Source organism: Melospiza georgiana, chromosome 3 (assembly GCF_028018845.1).
Source record: "Melospiza georgiana isolate bMelGeo1 chromosome 3, bMelGeo1.pri, whole genome shotgun sequence".
Classification (NCBI taxonomy): Eukaryota; Metazoa; Chordata; class Aves; order Passeriformes; family Passerellidae; genus Melospiza; species Melospiza georgiana.
Window position 1 is genome coordinate 27,240,038 of NC_080432.1, and position 16,398 is coordinate 27,256,435.

A 16,398-nucleotide genomic window follows, 5' to 3' on the forward strand; every position below is an offset into this window, starting at 1 on the left:
GCTGACATTCTATCCTTTGGGTAGTCAATGGGAATTTTGCTGCTGACTTTTGTGAATCTGAAATTTCACTTTATGCACATTGTAAAATGTGTCATTTTTAGCCCAGAATAGGTTGCCAGACCCATCCAATCAGTGTAATCCAGGACTGATAGTCTAACATGTCTTTTTTTTTTTTTAAAGAAAAAAATAAGAATTTCAAATGGCATGTGCAAAACTGAATCAGCTCTGTAATGTTGAACAAGCCTAGCTGGCTGCTTTTCCCAGGCTGCCAAGGATGTGTGTAACCTGTGATTCTGGATACTAATCAGAACAAGACGTGATACTCTCAGAAGTGGGGGAGAATAACCTTTGTAAATTAAATTTTCCTGCTTAGGTTCAGTTACTGCATTTGTTCAGCCTTGATGTCCTGTTTCAGTCTGGGACAGGGATGGCTCAGAAATGTCCTGTACTGATGTATTGTGAGGTCCCGTAGCTCAGAGACGTGCAGTCTTTGGAAGGGAACTGTGACAGGTTGTGCTTTTCTCTGTTTTGAGATGCAGCTTGAGTTTGGGACCCCAGGGCAGGCCAGGAGATGGTCCTTCACCAAGAAGCATTTTGCTGTACCCTGGGCCTCCGAGCAGTATCTTGCCTTGGGGGAAGGCATCAGCTGCTGGAATTCAGCTGTGGGAGCCTCGGGGTGGTTGGAGCTGCTGCCTCTCCACAGTGTTCATTTTGCACTAGTCCTGCTCCCAGCTCTGGGCTGTTTCATGTGCTATTTGAAGTCTGCCTCCAACAAACACCAAGCTGCTGACCTTTGGCTCGGGTAATGACTGGTAGCAAGGGAGAAGGTTGTCTGAAGAAGGGGCTTCCAGTTGCACGATCCCTCATTGATTGGCTCTTGTCGCGCCTCCCGAGTTGCTGGTGATGTGATCTTGCTGCTGTTAATGCTTTCCCCAGAGACCACGTGTTCATTGCTTATTGCTTGTCCATATTCCCTATAATTAGACCCGACTACAGGATTGGAATACAGATAAAAGCAATAACGTGTTACTTTCTCTGAAAAGCCATCCAGATGGGTAAAGCTGCACATCATCTTCAAACAGCAGAGATCAAGCTGGTGGCATGGGGTGGATTTCCACTCTTGTGTTTCACTGAGGGTAGCAATAACAGCTGCTGGTTTTTTTGGTCTCCTTAAACCCAAATTTCAGTCTAGGCTAGGCTTACATTTCATAATGAAACAAGATGTTTGTAGAAGCAGAGGATTCTTACATATACTAATAGATTTGTATTTGGGCTAAATATCCCTAATGCCTAAAAAGTCCTGATGTTATTTTAATATGGATTTAGTATCTCCACCAATGAAGTAACGCCAGCAGAAAATAGGGTCAGCAGCACAGTAGCAGTAAAAATAAATAAGTAAAACAGAACTGTATGAAAAAATACCCTCCTTGGTTTTAGTGTCCAAATCAGCATTACGATCTGTAATTGGTGTTGCTAGATCAGGCCGTAGTTCTGTGCCTCCTATTTAATTATTAATGAATTTTTCTGCTGCCAACTTATTATAGAAGGAATTTTTGTACTTCATACCATTTGGGCTGAATTTAGGTTTTTCTGACACTTAATGCAAGTGTGTGTCTGTAGCTAAGGACTCTTGTGCCAACGCTGGAGATTCCCAAGGCAGAGCTGACATGCTTAAAGGCTCTTCTCAGTCACCTCTTGCCCTGCAGGCTGCTCAGGGCCTTGTTCCCATGGACTAGCAACCTGGGCTTAGGGTGCTGCAGTGGAGTTCTGCTTGTGGTGTTTAAAAACTTGTTTTACATTAGAAATCATAAAATCACATTTTGTTCAATACAAATTACCATATGAGGTTGTCTTGGAATTTTTTCCTCAGTAAGGTCATGCTGACTTTAATCTTCCTGTTGTGCAAAAATGCTTGTGCTCATTTTTAAGCAAATGTACAGGATTGTTCTCAGAGTGCAGGCTTGTCTTGTGGGTGTGGGCACTCTGAACAAGTCAAAGGGACTTGGTGGAAGACTGCTGTGCCCACACTCTCCTGAACACTGCATCAGTTACTCAGCTTCCTAAACTCACCTGCAGGCTCTTGGACAATTGCTTTAGAAGGTGTTGGTCTGTATTTTCACTTTCGTCCTCCCTACCTTGCGATTTCCTCACTAAAGAAATGCCCAAGAACATCCATCTTCTGTCTTGTCTAATTAGATGAGCCTTCACAATCATTGTTGGGTCACTTGTCCTGTCCATTTCTTCTCACAAGTGACAAACGAGGCAAGGCTCCTGCTGTATTCACCACCAGCAGTGATGCCAATGAAGTAGGGAGAGAGGAAAATGGTTTACAGGGTATTGACACAAATGATAGCCCTGAACACTGTGCTGTATCTGAAAGCAAATGGCTTTTCCCACATTCTTCCCTTTATTTATAAATTCTCTTCTTGCTTTTATTTATAACTCTGTTTTCCTAGTACGAGAACTAATTATCACATTGTGTGGTTTCATTTGCTCATCCTGCACATAAAAAGTATATCCTGTGCTCAAAAAGTAACAAACTGCAGTAAAATCCAGTAATCTTATATACAAATGATCCAAGCACAGATACACTGTGTGTCAGAGGCTGTGTATGCTACCAGCCCTCCTGACAGAGCAGAGGCAATTCCACTGGGGCATTGGCAAAGTTAACAGTTTTTCCATGCAATATTGAATAAAGGGTGAGGGACTAACTAACATGAAGTAAAATGATGTTAGTGCTGGTGATCTTAAGTTATTTAGTGTATCATATGTAAGAGGTTTTTGGTTTTTTTTTTTTGTTTTTTTTTTGTTTTGTTTTGTTTTGGAGGGAGGCAAGGAGGAGAGACAAGAAGGGGAGGACATCATTAATTACAAAATGAATCACAGGAATTTGTAACGTGTAATTTCACATGAACAAGTAGCGATTTTTTTTTTTTTTTTTGAGGAACAGCTATTATAACCACCATAAAACCTACCTGAAATATTAAAATAATACCTGCTGGATCAGCAGATGTTCTGAGGAGTCTGATATACAAAAGGAAAAGCTCTGCATCTTCAGCCTCCCCCCATTTTCAACACAGTACACCAGTGGACATGTCTTGCTATGATCCTTTGAAGCCTTTGTAGGTGTTTTCTGGGATCCTTCTGGGATGCATATAAACTAGTAAACAGTGATTTTGTGTAAATACACCTTCTTTCTAAGTGTTATATAGGACAGAAGATATTCTTGTTGGAGAGATGTTCAGTGCATGCAAATTTGTTATGGGTTTTTTCCTTTCCCAGATGGTTCCCCCAAAAAAAAATTTATTACAAAAACATAAGTGGAAGAGGGTGTTAGGATGTAGCAGGCAGCTGGGCTGTGCAGGAGGCATGAATGAAGATTCAGAATCTCTCTCCTTGTCAGTTTAAGCCCTGCCTCTTCTATGATATTTGCCTCCAGTAAATTAGTGTCCCTCTATAGGTGCCTCAGAAAGTGTACCTCAACTCTGTAGCAGAAGAAGAAAACTGTATGAAAAACATTTGAAAGGGAATTCTGTTGAACACTTAGTCTGACTTCCTTCTGAAAACTTTTTCCAGGACCATGTCAAACTGAGTCTTGAATGTTTCCAGCAAGGGAGATTCCACCTCCTCTCGGGGCAACCATATTTCAATGTGTAGTTGTTCCCATGGTGAACAATATATATGTATTAATAGAGAATTTGCCCTGGAGCAACTTTGTTTTTTGCATAGAATTTGTGTTCTTTGTCACTGTGACTGAAGAGTCATTTTACAAACTTAGTTCTATTTAAGTGTGTTGTAAACTAACACGTGCATTGGAAGTGCACATTTTTAATGAACATTCAGAAAATATTTGAGAATAAAAATGGCCTTGACCATCACTTTGAAATTATATCCAGGCCAGTAAAAAGGCTTATTCCTAAACTATCCAAGTTCAGTTCCATTGTGGATACAAGCTTTATTTACTAACCATGGCAATGATGGAATGATATTGCCTTCCATGTTACAAAGCTTTGATCCACCTGTTGATACCAATAGAAATATTAACACTCTATTGTGGCTTTTCCTTCCTTAGCACAATGCAGACTCATTTTGTGTACATGCTTTCCTATCAAAGGCATCCTGACAGTTGTTAAATCTGCTCTTCTTTATTGCTTTGAGTTAAGAGACATAGGCAAAGATGAAAAGAATGGAAGGGAAAGTTGAGCATTCAGGATGAGAAATAAAAACCATTCTGGCGAACAGAGGTTACAGAATGGGAGACTCATGGCAGCAGGGAAGAGATTTGTCTGAGGGGACAGGCAATAAAACCACACAAGAAGAGTGTGGGGAGTGGGGCAGAAGAAGAAATGGACAAAGGCGACTGTAAATTGATTCCTTGGCTTCCTGGAGATGTGCAATCCAAATGATTAACTACAAAATCTGTGATTTGATAGATCTGGTGCAATAGAAGAAAGATCACATCCTGCTAATGATGAAATGCATCGTTTGATTAATCCTTTTTTTCCTTTGTAAGTTTTTATTTTTGTCTAAGTACATCACTGCCAAAGCTGGTGTTTGCAGCACTGGGTCACTTTGGCTGTGTAACCTTTGCCATTACAAAGTGCTGGAAGACACAGTGTCTTTCTAGTCAGAATATTTCCTTCTGTCAGTACATTTTTGAAACTAATGTAATTGCATCCACTGTATATGAACCATTAAACCTGATTTTTAAATATATCAGGAAGAAGTATTTGCCTAGAATTAGATGACATTTGATCAAAATACTGCAGGAATAGCATGGTAGAACTGTTTATATTCTAGGCCTTTATAAAGAGGATATGCTCCATATTGTAGAAGGGGGGCACACTGGGGTATTTTTGAACCTTGCAAGAGCTGTCAGGATTTCTACTTTTCCTAGGAAGTGAAGAAGAAAATGTACTTCTATTCTCCCTGGGGAGAAACAGATGACTACTCCATTGGAGATGTGCTATTAGTCTCCCCCGATTCTTCCCACGGAAACTAGGTATTTAATAATTGTCTTCATACAAATATTGATGTTGGCTGATAGGAAACAAATAATTGCTTGACATCAGAATGCTGCTCAAGCCCAAGACTGAATTTCTGGGTTGGGTTTCACATAAGTTTCCTTTTAATGCTGATCTAGCACAACTAGGCACCTCTCAGCAGTGGTTAAGGTACTTTTTCAATATTTCTTCCTCAAGTAGAGAAGAGATGGTATGAAATAGACACACAGAGCCATGGGAGTGTCATTCATTTTCCATTTGGGTTTTTTTTTGTTTGTTTGTGGAAAGCAGTGGGCTTTTTCTTGCTTTTTGAGGCTGCTTATTTCCTGGGGAACACCTGAGAATGAGAGATTTGTATTGATTGTAGGAAGTCTTGCTTGCACCAGAGACATTCTAAACTAAAGAGGTCATCATTGGTATTTTGTCCCACATAAATATTTTGTCATGTGCCATGCTTTCGGTGCCCTGGTGATAAGCACCATGACCCAGTTGTTGATGAGTGTAGTGAGGGGCAAGGCTGCTTGGATGGACTTTCCAGATGAGCATTTCTGATTGACAAGCTGGAGTTCGGTCTTCCCAGTGTGTTTAAGGCATCATGTCTTCGCATCACTATGAAAGTAGTGTCTCAAATTTATTTTTACATTTTCTGTTTTGCAGAAGAGAGTTTCATGGGAATAAACTTTCCTGAATTGCTGGAGTCACACACAGCTTGTATCTATAATGGAAATACTAAGCAGTTTTGGGAAATCTGATGCCCAGCTTCCTGACCTTTGGCTTCAGATATATTTGGACTCTGCTTCTCATACTGTTGTAGTTTCCTATTCAAACTATGATTTGAGTGACTCCCCTCCCCCAGCCCCAATGAAGATGTTTACCAGAGTCGCATCTGTCTGGTGTGACTTGCAGACTTTGTTTAGTGGAGGAAGGCCCAAGGCTGGCCTGCCAGAGGTGAGATAAATTGGGACTGAAATCCTCAGGGAGAGCCTGAGGTGTGAAAGCTGTTCTGCTGTGACTAGCTCTCATCAGTAATGATAACCCCTCAATTTTGTGCCACCTAAATTCACCCAAAATTATATGCTAAATATAAATATTCATTTTATAAATATGCATGTTAATTAAATATACATTTATTTTAAATGCATGTGTTAATTATACATGTTACATCAGATCACAATTAAGTCAATAGAAATTGGAGATTTGCATATAATCATCCTTGTATACTAATCAGTTGTCAGTCTAGAAAGCAATTTTCTGCAACCAGATAGAATATAGACCTTGGTCCAGTGATCAGTTCAAAGATTGTGTATCAGCATCAGTTCTTTTGTTTTTATGGATTTTCTTGGAAAGAAATATGACTCATTTTCAATGCATACGGTTACTCAATAATTTCTTCATGTTTTATACTACTGCTTCCAGGAGCACTGTGGAGTTCAGATTTTGGCTGAATGAGGTTACTCCTCTGATGTGTCAAAACTGCAGTAAACCTGCCCCAGTAATTTCTTTTGGTGTGGGATGCAAATTCTCTTTGAGCAGTACATGTTCTTTTTCTGGTGTGCTACCTAAATGTAACTTTGCCTAACCCTCGATCTTCTGGGAAAAATACAAGCAATTCTCCAGGATGTTCTTGGATAGTAGTTATGGTCATATTGCCTTCTCTTGCCTGTTGATTTCTGCAGGGTGAGAGCTTTGGGTATGTGTTCCATTTGCTGTATTAAAGGCCATTTCAAATCTCCATGGCTTTGGTTTCATATCAATGTATATAAAACAGGACATTCCAATAAAATGTATAAACATCCCTGAGAAAACAGTTGAGGGCTGAACTGTCCAGAAAGCAGAGTTACTTTGAGAGTTTGGTTTATCTGAAGCGTTTCTCTAGTGGAAGGAGGTGAATTTAGAGCTCAGTTTTGCCTGACTGTGTTCACTGGTACCCAAACTCACCATGGCAGTTGTTGCATCCAAGGCCATCCTTGCTGGGCAATGAGCTTTAGTCAGCATGCTGTGAAGTGCCATCCCACCCAAAGGAATTGACCACACGTGCAAGTGCTCTGGGGAAGGGACTTCTTCCTGAACTGGGATTTGGGGATCAAAGAGGAGATGAACATTGAGCTCCTGATGGCTTTGCTAGTGGGATGCTATGTTGCTTAGGAATAAGGACCCCATCCAGAGAAGCAGTTAAAGACTTGTTTTGAGGACTGCCAAGGAATGTGGTTCATGGAAAGGAATATATCCTTAAGTCAAGGCTGCTTTTGCATCAGAACAGTCTTGTGAGGGGAATATGAGAAAGTGCTGTGGTGCTTTCCCCCCCAGCATTCTCCCCACATTCACAAACCCTTGGTTCAGTGTCTCAAACAGGACTGTGGACAGTGCTGTGTCTCTCACTATGTGTTCCACCAAGTCTTGTTGACTTTTCCTCCAGAGCTTTTAATTCAGTTTTCCTTGGAAACATTACCATTATAGAGCATTATTCACCCTGAATATTTTTCAGGTTAAAACCCAACAATGCATTAAAACAAACCCTGTGAAAAATAGCTGTTTTATCAGTCATTTTAATCTTTAAAATATTTGCTTCATGTATCCAGGACACCGTTGATTGCTTGCTGTATTATGTAAATCTAGAGAATAAAATAGGTCACTCTTCAAATTGTCTTCTTGTAAGGATGTAATTAAGCTGCATTAAGACAATTACTGTATTGTAAGTATCTACTGATTTTTACAAAACAATGTAGTTTTAGTTTTGACAGTGATATAATTTCCTATTTATTATGTTTTAATTAGGAAGCAGTGGTAAGTAGGATTAAGGTATGGTAATTTGACATAACTATTGAAATTCTGAAGTAATACAGTTAGTCTACAGTACAATAGTAGTGGAAGGGCAAGAGGGAAAGAAAAATTTATGATTATTCAAATCAAGAATTCTGGTAAATAGGAATCCTGAACCAGATGCCTCTGGACTCTGCTCATGTTTCGGTCTGACTCTCTTCCTCATTAAAGGAAGGGTGAACTTGGTCTCAACTTTAAGAATCCTAGAATTTTTGTAGGAGCTGGGAAGGTTGAGTGTAATTTTGATGCCAGTGGTGTGATTTTTGTCTCGGTGTGTCCTTGAAGTCTGTATTTTGGCTTTCTCCAAATGTAAGAACTAAGATGAACTGAAAAAGAAGTAGAAGATATATCCACCTTTCAGACAGTGAAGGGTAGAAAATGGCTACCTTGGCATGTCCAAAAGATTAGGAAGAATAAGAGAAAAAACAAGAAAGCACACATGTGTGGGTAGAAACACTATTCAGCATAGACTTCAGCAGTGTGGCAATAGAAGGTGAGGGAACAAAGAGAAAATTGACAAGAAATCAAGTCAATTTTGGCTTTCCAAGGGTCCGTCAAATCCATGGTCTTCAACTGTATGACAGCATGAAAATGAGCTTCCCAATCTGTCTGTTCCACTCCAATTCCCAATACCATTGTAAATTTCTGTGTCTAATATAAGACACATTGCTCTTTCTGTGTCCTGAGACCTGTAGCTCTGAAGAATAGATGATTCCTTCAGAATCAGCTCTTCAGCTGTAGGCATTGCTTGTGAAATCTTGGATTATCCTTCCTTTGGACAATTAGACCACATAAATAAATTTTGCTCATGTTTGCACAGGACTAACGTCATCTCTTGGGTTGGTAACTTTGATTTTGAAGGAGGAAAAGCAGTTGGTAAATTTCTGAGTAGGCAAATTTCCATCTATCATGGCGTTATCGCTGCAAAGTGAAGTGAAAGGGGATTAGAACAACAGTAACCTGGCCAAATTGAGGGCTGAAAATGCAGAGCTGTAAGGGAGCTGCTTGACTGGAGGGAGTCTGTGAGAGGTCATCCTCAGGGATGGAATTTTAAACCTGTGTTGGAATCCAAAATGCAGGGAATTCTCTGAACTTTGGGCCTGTAAGCCAAAGCTTAGGATTAAACACAGGATTTGAGACATTAGAAAAGACTTCCAAATTAGATTCTAGGTGCTAGAAGTGAGACTGTAGATTTATAGTTTAAAGCAGAGTCACATTATATTAAGTAGAATAAAGTTTAGAATTTTAGAGTTTAAGATGTAAAAAAAATAAAAGTAATTACAAAAGTAAACAAGGAGTTTAGAATGCAGTACTGTAAGTTTGTGTGTCATTACATGATTAGCAAAGAAAGCTTACACTATAGCATGAATCCATAAGATGAAATATTTAAAGATTAAGTCAAAACCAAAAATATGCTTGTTAGGGATGTTTTATTAGTCAATAAATCCTTAAAAAGTCTTATAACTAGGAATATTGTGACCTTCTTGAGCCATAAGGTGAAGATGTAAACTGAACTCCCCCTTCCTGCCTATGTAAAAAATAAAAAAGAAACAGCATCATCTAAGAACTCACAAGTCCCATCTCTAACGCATTCAAAATTCCTTTAAAAATCCCCATAGTCATATTTAAGGTTTCTTCAGAATTCATAAGGCCCAAACCATTGAAATTTATTCTCAAAATTTGCAAATGATGCAATGATAGAATACGAACATTTCATCATAAAGAAGTGAACAATCTGTTGCCATTGAGGAGGGAGAGAAATGGGATAAGATTGCTACATTAAATTTTAAGTCACAAGTGTAAGAAGTGGAAATAATTTCTGCCACAAGCAGAAAAATTCTGCATTTGGACATAATGGTGGAACCAGGCCTACCTGTGTTAAGAATTAACCTGATCACAAATTTCTGGCCATTATTAATTACTGTGGGCAATACAAGCCTCAGATATGTCATGTGGAATTTTTGAAGTGGGAAAACACAGGTGGAAATTTGTCTAAATACTGTTGACCTTTTTGGACATCCACGTTTAAGAAGGAAGATTTCAGTCAGGAACATATGCAGGCAGGTGAAGAAGTTTCCTTTTACAAGGGAAGGCAACAATGGCCTACATAGTCCACTTAAAATCAAATACATCTGACCTTTTCATAAAAAATTAGGAAAATATTCAGGATAGGGAGGAACTATTTATGATAAAGGATAATAAGTATTAAGAGTAAACAGCTACTAATAAGCTGGGAGTACAGTTTATACCTCTGTGATCCTCCATGAAGTCTTCATGAAACCTTTGCTTACCATGGGGCTCTGGCAGGTGAAATACCTTCTGAAATTTCTCTGAGGCTGCTGTGAGGAGTCAGCAGTCTTCTCCATCCACTTCTAGGGACTAGGCTTGTGGATGGGGTTGTGCCCTTGGAGCCAATTACCCTCTCTACAGACACCCACAAAGGGATTAAGTCACACGTAAAACTGAAAGCAGCACCTGGAAGTGCATTTGGCATTCCAACAGAGAAGTGTTGTTCTCCCAGGCTGATCTGCCAGCTGGTGCAAGGACAGCAGGGTCTGACCTGGTCACTGTGATGACCTCCAGAACAGCAGCAGAAGTTCTCCTCCCAGAGAGCCATTACCTGCAGCACTTGCAGGATGAGCAGTAAAGATGGGGGTTAAGGGAAGCAAAACCTCACTACTGCTAGTCTGTCAATTTTAGCCAATTTGCACTCATGAATACAGATTTTTTTTTCTTCTTGCTTCACAGGTGCACCCCTGCCGCACCAGGCATATTATTCTAGGCTGCTGTGAAAATGTGGCTGCCAGGGTAAGTTGTTACAGTTAAATTGTATATCTATATTTTACAAGATCCATAATGCTCATATCTGCAGATATTCACGTATAATTATGTACAGAATTATACACATGTATTTACATTAAAAAATCAGGCTAACCAACTGTCCTTTAAATGTTTTGCTGTCGTCCTCTCTTTTCCTTTCTTTCATTCCAAACATCCCTAGGACTTCAAGACAACATTCTTAAAATAAATGTTGGGCCTTTAAGTAAAATTCCTTTTCTGTGAAAGGAAAGGTATTGTGACTCTTACAGCCTTAACACTAATCACTCACTGCTCCTTCCTGGAATATAAACTAACTCGGTTTGTTAATCTGAAATAAACAGCAGGAACATCTCTGGCACCATTGTAAAAATGAATGCTGTGCACTTTATTTTAAATGTAGTGAGTGGAAATTTTACTGTTGGTGCTTACTGAACCAGTTCAGGTGAATAATTTTGGCATAAGGATGTAAATTAATTGGTAGGGTTTTTTCTCCTTCTTGAGTTTACTTAATGCATATGGCTTATAAATTTGTATCCAGATATGGAGTGAGATATATTTTGTTTAAACTTGTATTCCAGGCATGTCTGTGGCGGTACCAAGTACCCCGAAATCATCTGGCATCTGTGGGAGTTGCAAGAGTTCAGTGCTGAGCAGAAAATCAGGCTCTTTGTGCTTTGAGAATGCTAATCCATTGTTAGGGTTTCCTTTTAAACTGGAAATAAACACAATGTGTGTTCTGTTAACTTAGACAGGTGCTAGAGCCAACAGCTCGAGGTTTAAGGGCAAGGGTCAAGCAATCAAAAGTGGTCCTCTCTTGCACAGATCATCAAACAGGGAGTGCATCAATGGGCTCAGTGGCCAAGGCTGGAAATTAATCAGCTCAGCCCTCGGTGTTTAGCCATGCTGATTATATACTGGCAAAGTGAGCAGGAGCTGACAGGCCAGGGAAGCTAACGTAATAGGAGCGCGTTCCCAACAAAGGCAGGGAAGAAAGATCAATTTGCAATATTCTTTTCTGTACCCATGCAACAAAGCAGAAACATGAAAGCAGAACATTAAGGGATGCTCCCTATGAACTGGACAAATCAATAAACATCAGTGGTAAGGGGAGAAAAAAAAGTTTCTCGTTCTGTTGTGTACCCTGAGGCCGCTTCTGTCTTTGTGATGTGCTGAGTAGCAGTGGCCTCTGTCATGTTTCCTTTCACCTACATGGTGTCATCTGCTTCAGTCTCAAGGTGAATGATGGTTTGCATAATCAGAGTGAGTGTTTAAGGAAATTATTCCATCTCTTTAGGAATAGATGGTAGGAAACAACACTCTGCAGAAGCTGCAGTGGCCGCTTAATACACAGAGCTCCATTTTTTCATTGGAGCTTGGGGTAGAAACTGGGATTTGGTGCTTGCACCTGGTGAAAGATTTCAATAGTTTCAAAGATTTCAGTTCAGAACGCTTGAATAAGTGCCAGTTGCTTTCATAGGGAGTGCCAGATACAAAATCTGGTTTGATGTATCGGAGTTTACCTTTTCTTGGAAAATGAATTCCCTCAATCAATAGTTGGAATAATGCCGGAAACCCAGGGAAAAAAATAGAGAGAGATGGATCCAGTTCGTAGACATAAATAATGACTTCTAACAGCATTTGGGAAAGGGAACTACAAGTGAAAAGAAAAATGTTTATTGCAGCCACAGCCAAATCCAGTGTTTGGCCAGTTATTTTATCATAAATATTTGGCTGTGAGAGCCAAGCCTGTAAATGAAAGTATTTCCAGCAGTGTTACAGCTTTGCACTGACCACTTTCACCTGTATGTGGAATATCTATTAGATGTACATTCAAAGCTGTTGGTGAAAGAATAGCTTTGTTTTGGCTTCCCACTGGCTTTGGTGGAGTCCTCACTCTCTTGCCACTATTTTTAAAAGAAAATTGAGTAGAATGCTAAAGCACACGTTCAAGCATGGGACTCCTCCCTTTCCAGGGAAGCCTGTACTCTATACATGGTGTGAATGGGCTGTTACCTGCTGGCAGGGAACTATTGAGGGCTGGGAGACAGGTGGGGACTTGTCAACGTGGGCACAGCCCCCTCCACCCAAGCAGGACAGCAGATCTGGTCTGAGGAGAGCACCTGTGGTGGGACCCAGCACGGGTCCTGATGAGGGTGATGGCAGTGGCAGCTGCAAAGTACTTTGCTGGTGAATGACAGTAAATGATGAAACATTTTGGACTTAGGAAGGTCTTTGTGTTTGTCAGCAATTTTATTAAGTTTGTCTGTTATTTAAGAACAGTTTTCCCCCATTGGCAAATGGGGTAAGTCAGTCTGGCAGGTCCAGCCAGCAGGAATTCAGTGTGTGCCTTTTAGCAAAAAGCCCCAAACTCAGCAGCTGCTAAAAAGCACGGATACCTCCTGCACACAGGCTGTTTAATTGTAGACCCAAAGCAGGTCACCATCAAGTTATATGTGATGTGAGATGTTGCATGTCATGGCTAAGACATGGGTGAGGAGACCTTTTTTTGGTTGATTATTTTTTGGCAGATTTTCAGGGTAAATAAATTGAAAAAAGGTTATGATAAGCCACATAGTGTCTGTCTCTTATCCATGATCAAGAAGTCCAGCAAAGGAGATGTGGGAGGAGGGAGGAGTGGGAACAGTTGCAGAAGTCAAACTTGTGCCTTGGATTAGTGTCTGGTATTAAAGAGTCAAAGAGAAGTGCCTGCTGCTGGTGAAAAGCAAATTGATGGAGGTTTTGTAGAATAGATCATCTTTATGTAAGTGCCAAACTCAAACCTTTGGCATCCTGATAAACAAGACAAGAGTTTTGTGTTTGCCGTGTCCCCTGAGGGAGCCCTGGGCCGCCTGGGCTTCCTGAGTGTTACTGGGGAGACAGAAGACATGCTGACCCAGGAAATGGAGTGAGTCTTGAAAATGATAAGTTAGTAAATATTGGGAAAGGGGTTCCTGAGAGAGGTGCAAGGGTTGGTGGTGCCCTTTTGTCATGCTGCTGATCTGTGTATCATCAGCAATGCCTCATCACAATGCTCTAGGCCTTGTTAGTGTTCGGAAAGATTTGATCTAAACAAGTTGCTTTTGCACTGTTTGCTGTGCTTTGAGGTTCATGTGGATTTCATACACAGAAAAATCCTTGTTTTGTAACCTGTTTTGCATACCTGCAGTGAGATTGCATGAACCTGAGGGCTTTGAAGTAATCAGAGGACTTCTGATGACTTAAACTATTTAAATTTTTCTAATGACAAAGTTTGTTTAAAGAACATTACATTAAGATGTAAGAAATCACACAAAATGAGCACTTCCCAGGAAACAAATCAGCCTAGGGCATCGATTCTGGTCAGAGAACTGAAGTGTGGAATTTGTTATTTGTTTCTCTTGAGCATTCCATTTTGCGCCACCTGACTTGGTGTGTGTGCTGATTATTTTTCTCTGGGTAGCACAGAGCCATATTTTTTTGACATTTGTTGAGGGAGAATGTGAAGTGTTCAAAGGTTAGATGGTCCAGCTGATATCCCATCTCTGTGAGCAGAAAGCACCTAAGAGGCTTATTAGTAGCAGGACATTTCTGCTAAAATAATAAGGAATGGAGCAGTTAAGATTTTAAAAAGCATATTGTTATCTTCAAGTTTCTAAGTGTCTGGAATGGAAAGCCAGAGCCATATATGTTCTTTTTTAGTGACCTTGTCACAATGAAAGTGATAGATATTTTCTGTATTTTAATAAAATAAGCTTTCCTGTTACAGTAGATTCAGAAGTTCTGTTTAACTATTCAACTTGATGAAAGCTGGACAGAAGAAAATAAAAATTACATAATTTTCACTGTTTTAGTTTGGATAAGCAAAAAAGTTTCAAGTCACTTATGAATACAGATGTTGAAAATCTAATGTGGCCTGGGTGGACTTGAAAATGTCGCCTTGTATTTTCAAATAATATTGACAAGAAGATCTTGTCTATTGACAAGAACATTTTAGTTGTGCATGTTGTTAAGAATGGAACAGGAGTAATACCTGATCTCTTTGACCTAACAAAAGTGCTCAGAATTTTTAAACAGATGAATGTTATCAATTGTTTCCATTGTGCAACAGCCACAGCCTAATGAAAAATTTATTTTTGACCATCGGGAATACCATCATTTTGTTATTTAATTTCAATTAAACATTTCTGCCTTACACTTTGGAAATGCTATTCCAGTGTTGGCAAATGTCCAGAGGTTTGTAGTTATTTTGGTTGTTGTAATGGTGATGGGACTGAGACAAAATTTGAGGAATGGATATTAGTGACTACAGAGGAAGGAGAGCTTCTGGAAAGAAATGTGAGGAAAGGGACTAAAAGTTAAGGGTCTCTTCTACTTGAGTTCATCATGCTCAATCCATCTTTTCTTTCCTGGATTAGCACCCTGCTTAATTTCTGCTGTATTAAGATATGGAAAATAAATGGTTGCAGGAAGAAATGCCTCAAAGGCACCTGCCTCCACCAAAGGTCAGAGCTGGTGCTGGGCATTCTTAGCCTCTGTATGTGGATGCTGCTCCTCACTTATTTCTGGTGGTCACACTGACAAACTTTGAGATCTGGTTTTAAATTGCTGCCATTTTTTTCTACTTGTTTTTTTATTCCTCTGGTGGAGACTTCAAGTGTCCCATGTGTTTTGAAAATTCTATGGAAAATAAACTTCTTTCTGAAGACGCCTGATTTTAAGTTGCTGTGCGTGTAGGGTTTTTGTGTTGAGTTTTTTGCCTCTCAGAGTTGAAGTTGGACAAATGTTGGTCACTGCATTCTGAGAATGCCATAACGTTGGCATTTGGCCATCAAGAAATACTTTGTGAGTGTTTTTCTTGAGTCTTCATTCCAGATCTTCTGAATAAACCAGTGCTGAAAGCTAAAATACCAACAAATCTTGGAAAGCAAACCTGATCTAGCTGATGTTAAATGACAGGCTCTTTCTTTTCCAGATTGTCTTAATTGCTTGTAGTTGATTTCCCTGTATCCTGTCTTTTAAAACTGCTGGTTTTGAGGATTGTTGCAACCGTGTATCAGCAGGGACCATCAAATCTTGATACTGTTCCAGGCTCTGTCTCTGAAATGCCCAGAACAGATTTGATCTTCACTTGAGCATTCCCTAGAAGTTCTAGTTTTCATAATCCTTTATTTCCTAATGCTTTAGGATGTACTTTGGGTAATATGTGAGATGTGTCTGCATTCTGTTCCTCTATTCTATTGCAGTAGCTCTTTAAAAGAAAGCTGGTTTGTGGTATGCTAGGCAAACTTTGCATATGATTATACTGTCTCTTCTGACTTCAGGAACGTGAAGGCTCTGGACAAAATCTGGATGATTTTTCTCTTTGGTTTGTGGTAAGTGAAGTTATAATTAAGAGCTCTTTAAAAATAATCAAATTCTTAGAAACAATCATTTTTATTTTGCATGTAAATGAAAACAGACAGAAAGAGAAAAGAGATTTATAGGAAAAACCTTGAGTTATTTTGTTTTGAATTATTTCTTAAAATGAAAATTGAATCAAAACTTTTCAGATTTGCAAAATCCAGCATTTTGATACCACAGAAAAGCTAAAAAAAACACCAAACACCAAAGTGTTTAAAAAGTTGCATTTTTTTCAGTGGGTTCTGGAATCTGGGATTTGGTTTTCTTGGGACTGCTCTGTGGTATTGCTCCTTCTGCCCTGATTATTCTGATCTCTGCCTTTGGAAATTGCTCAGAGCTAATAGTTACTTTTCCTGTCACTATTGCCAGACCTTAT

The 16,398-nt window shown here is 39.6% G+C and overlaps 1 long non-coding RNA gene across 1 annotated transcript in view; it reads left to right on the forward strand.

The window, feature by feature from the left end:
* The window catches only part of LOC131080881 (uncharacterized), a 49,131-nt gene extending 33,136 nt beyond the window's left edge, over positions 1-15,995 (forward strand). The window contains exons 2-3 of the long non-coding RNA XR_009114227.1: positions 10,572-10,631; positions 15,944-15,995. This is a non-coding gene — a long non-coding RNA (uncharacterized LOC131080881). The remainder of the gene's footprint in view (positions 1-10,571; positions 10,632-15,943) is intronic.
* The last annotated feature ends 403 nt before the right edge of the window (positions 15,996-16,398 follow it).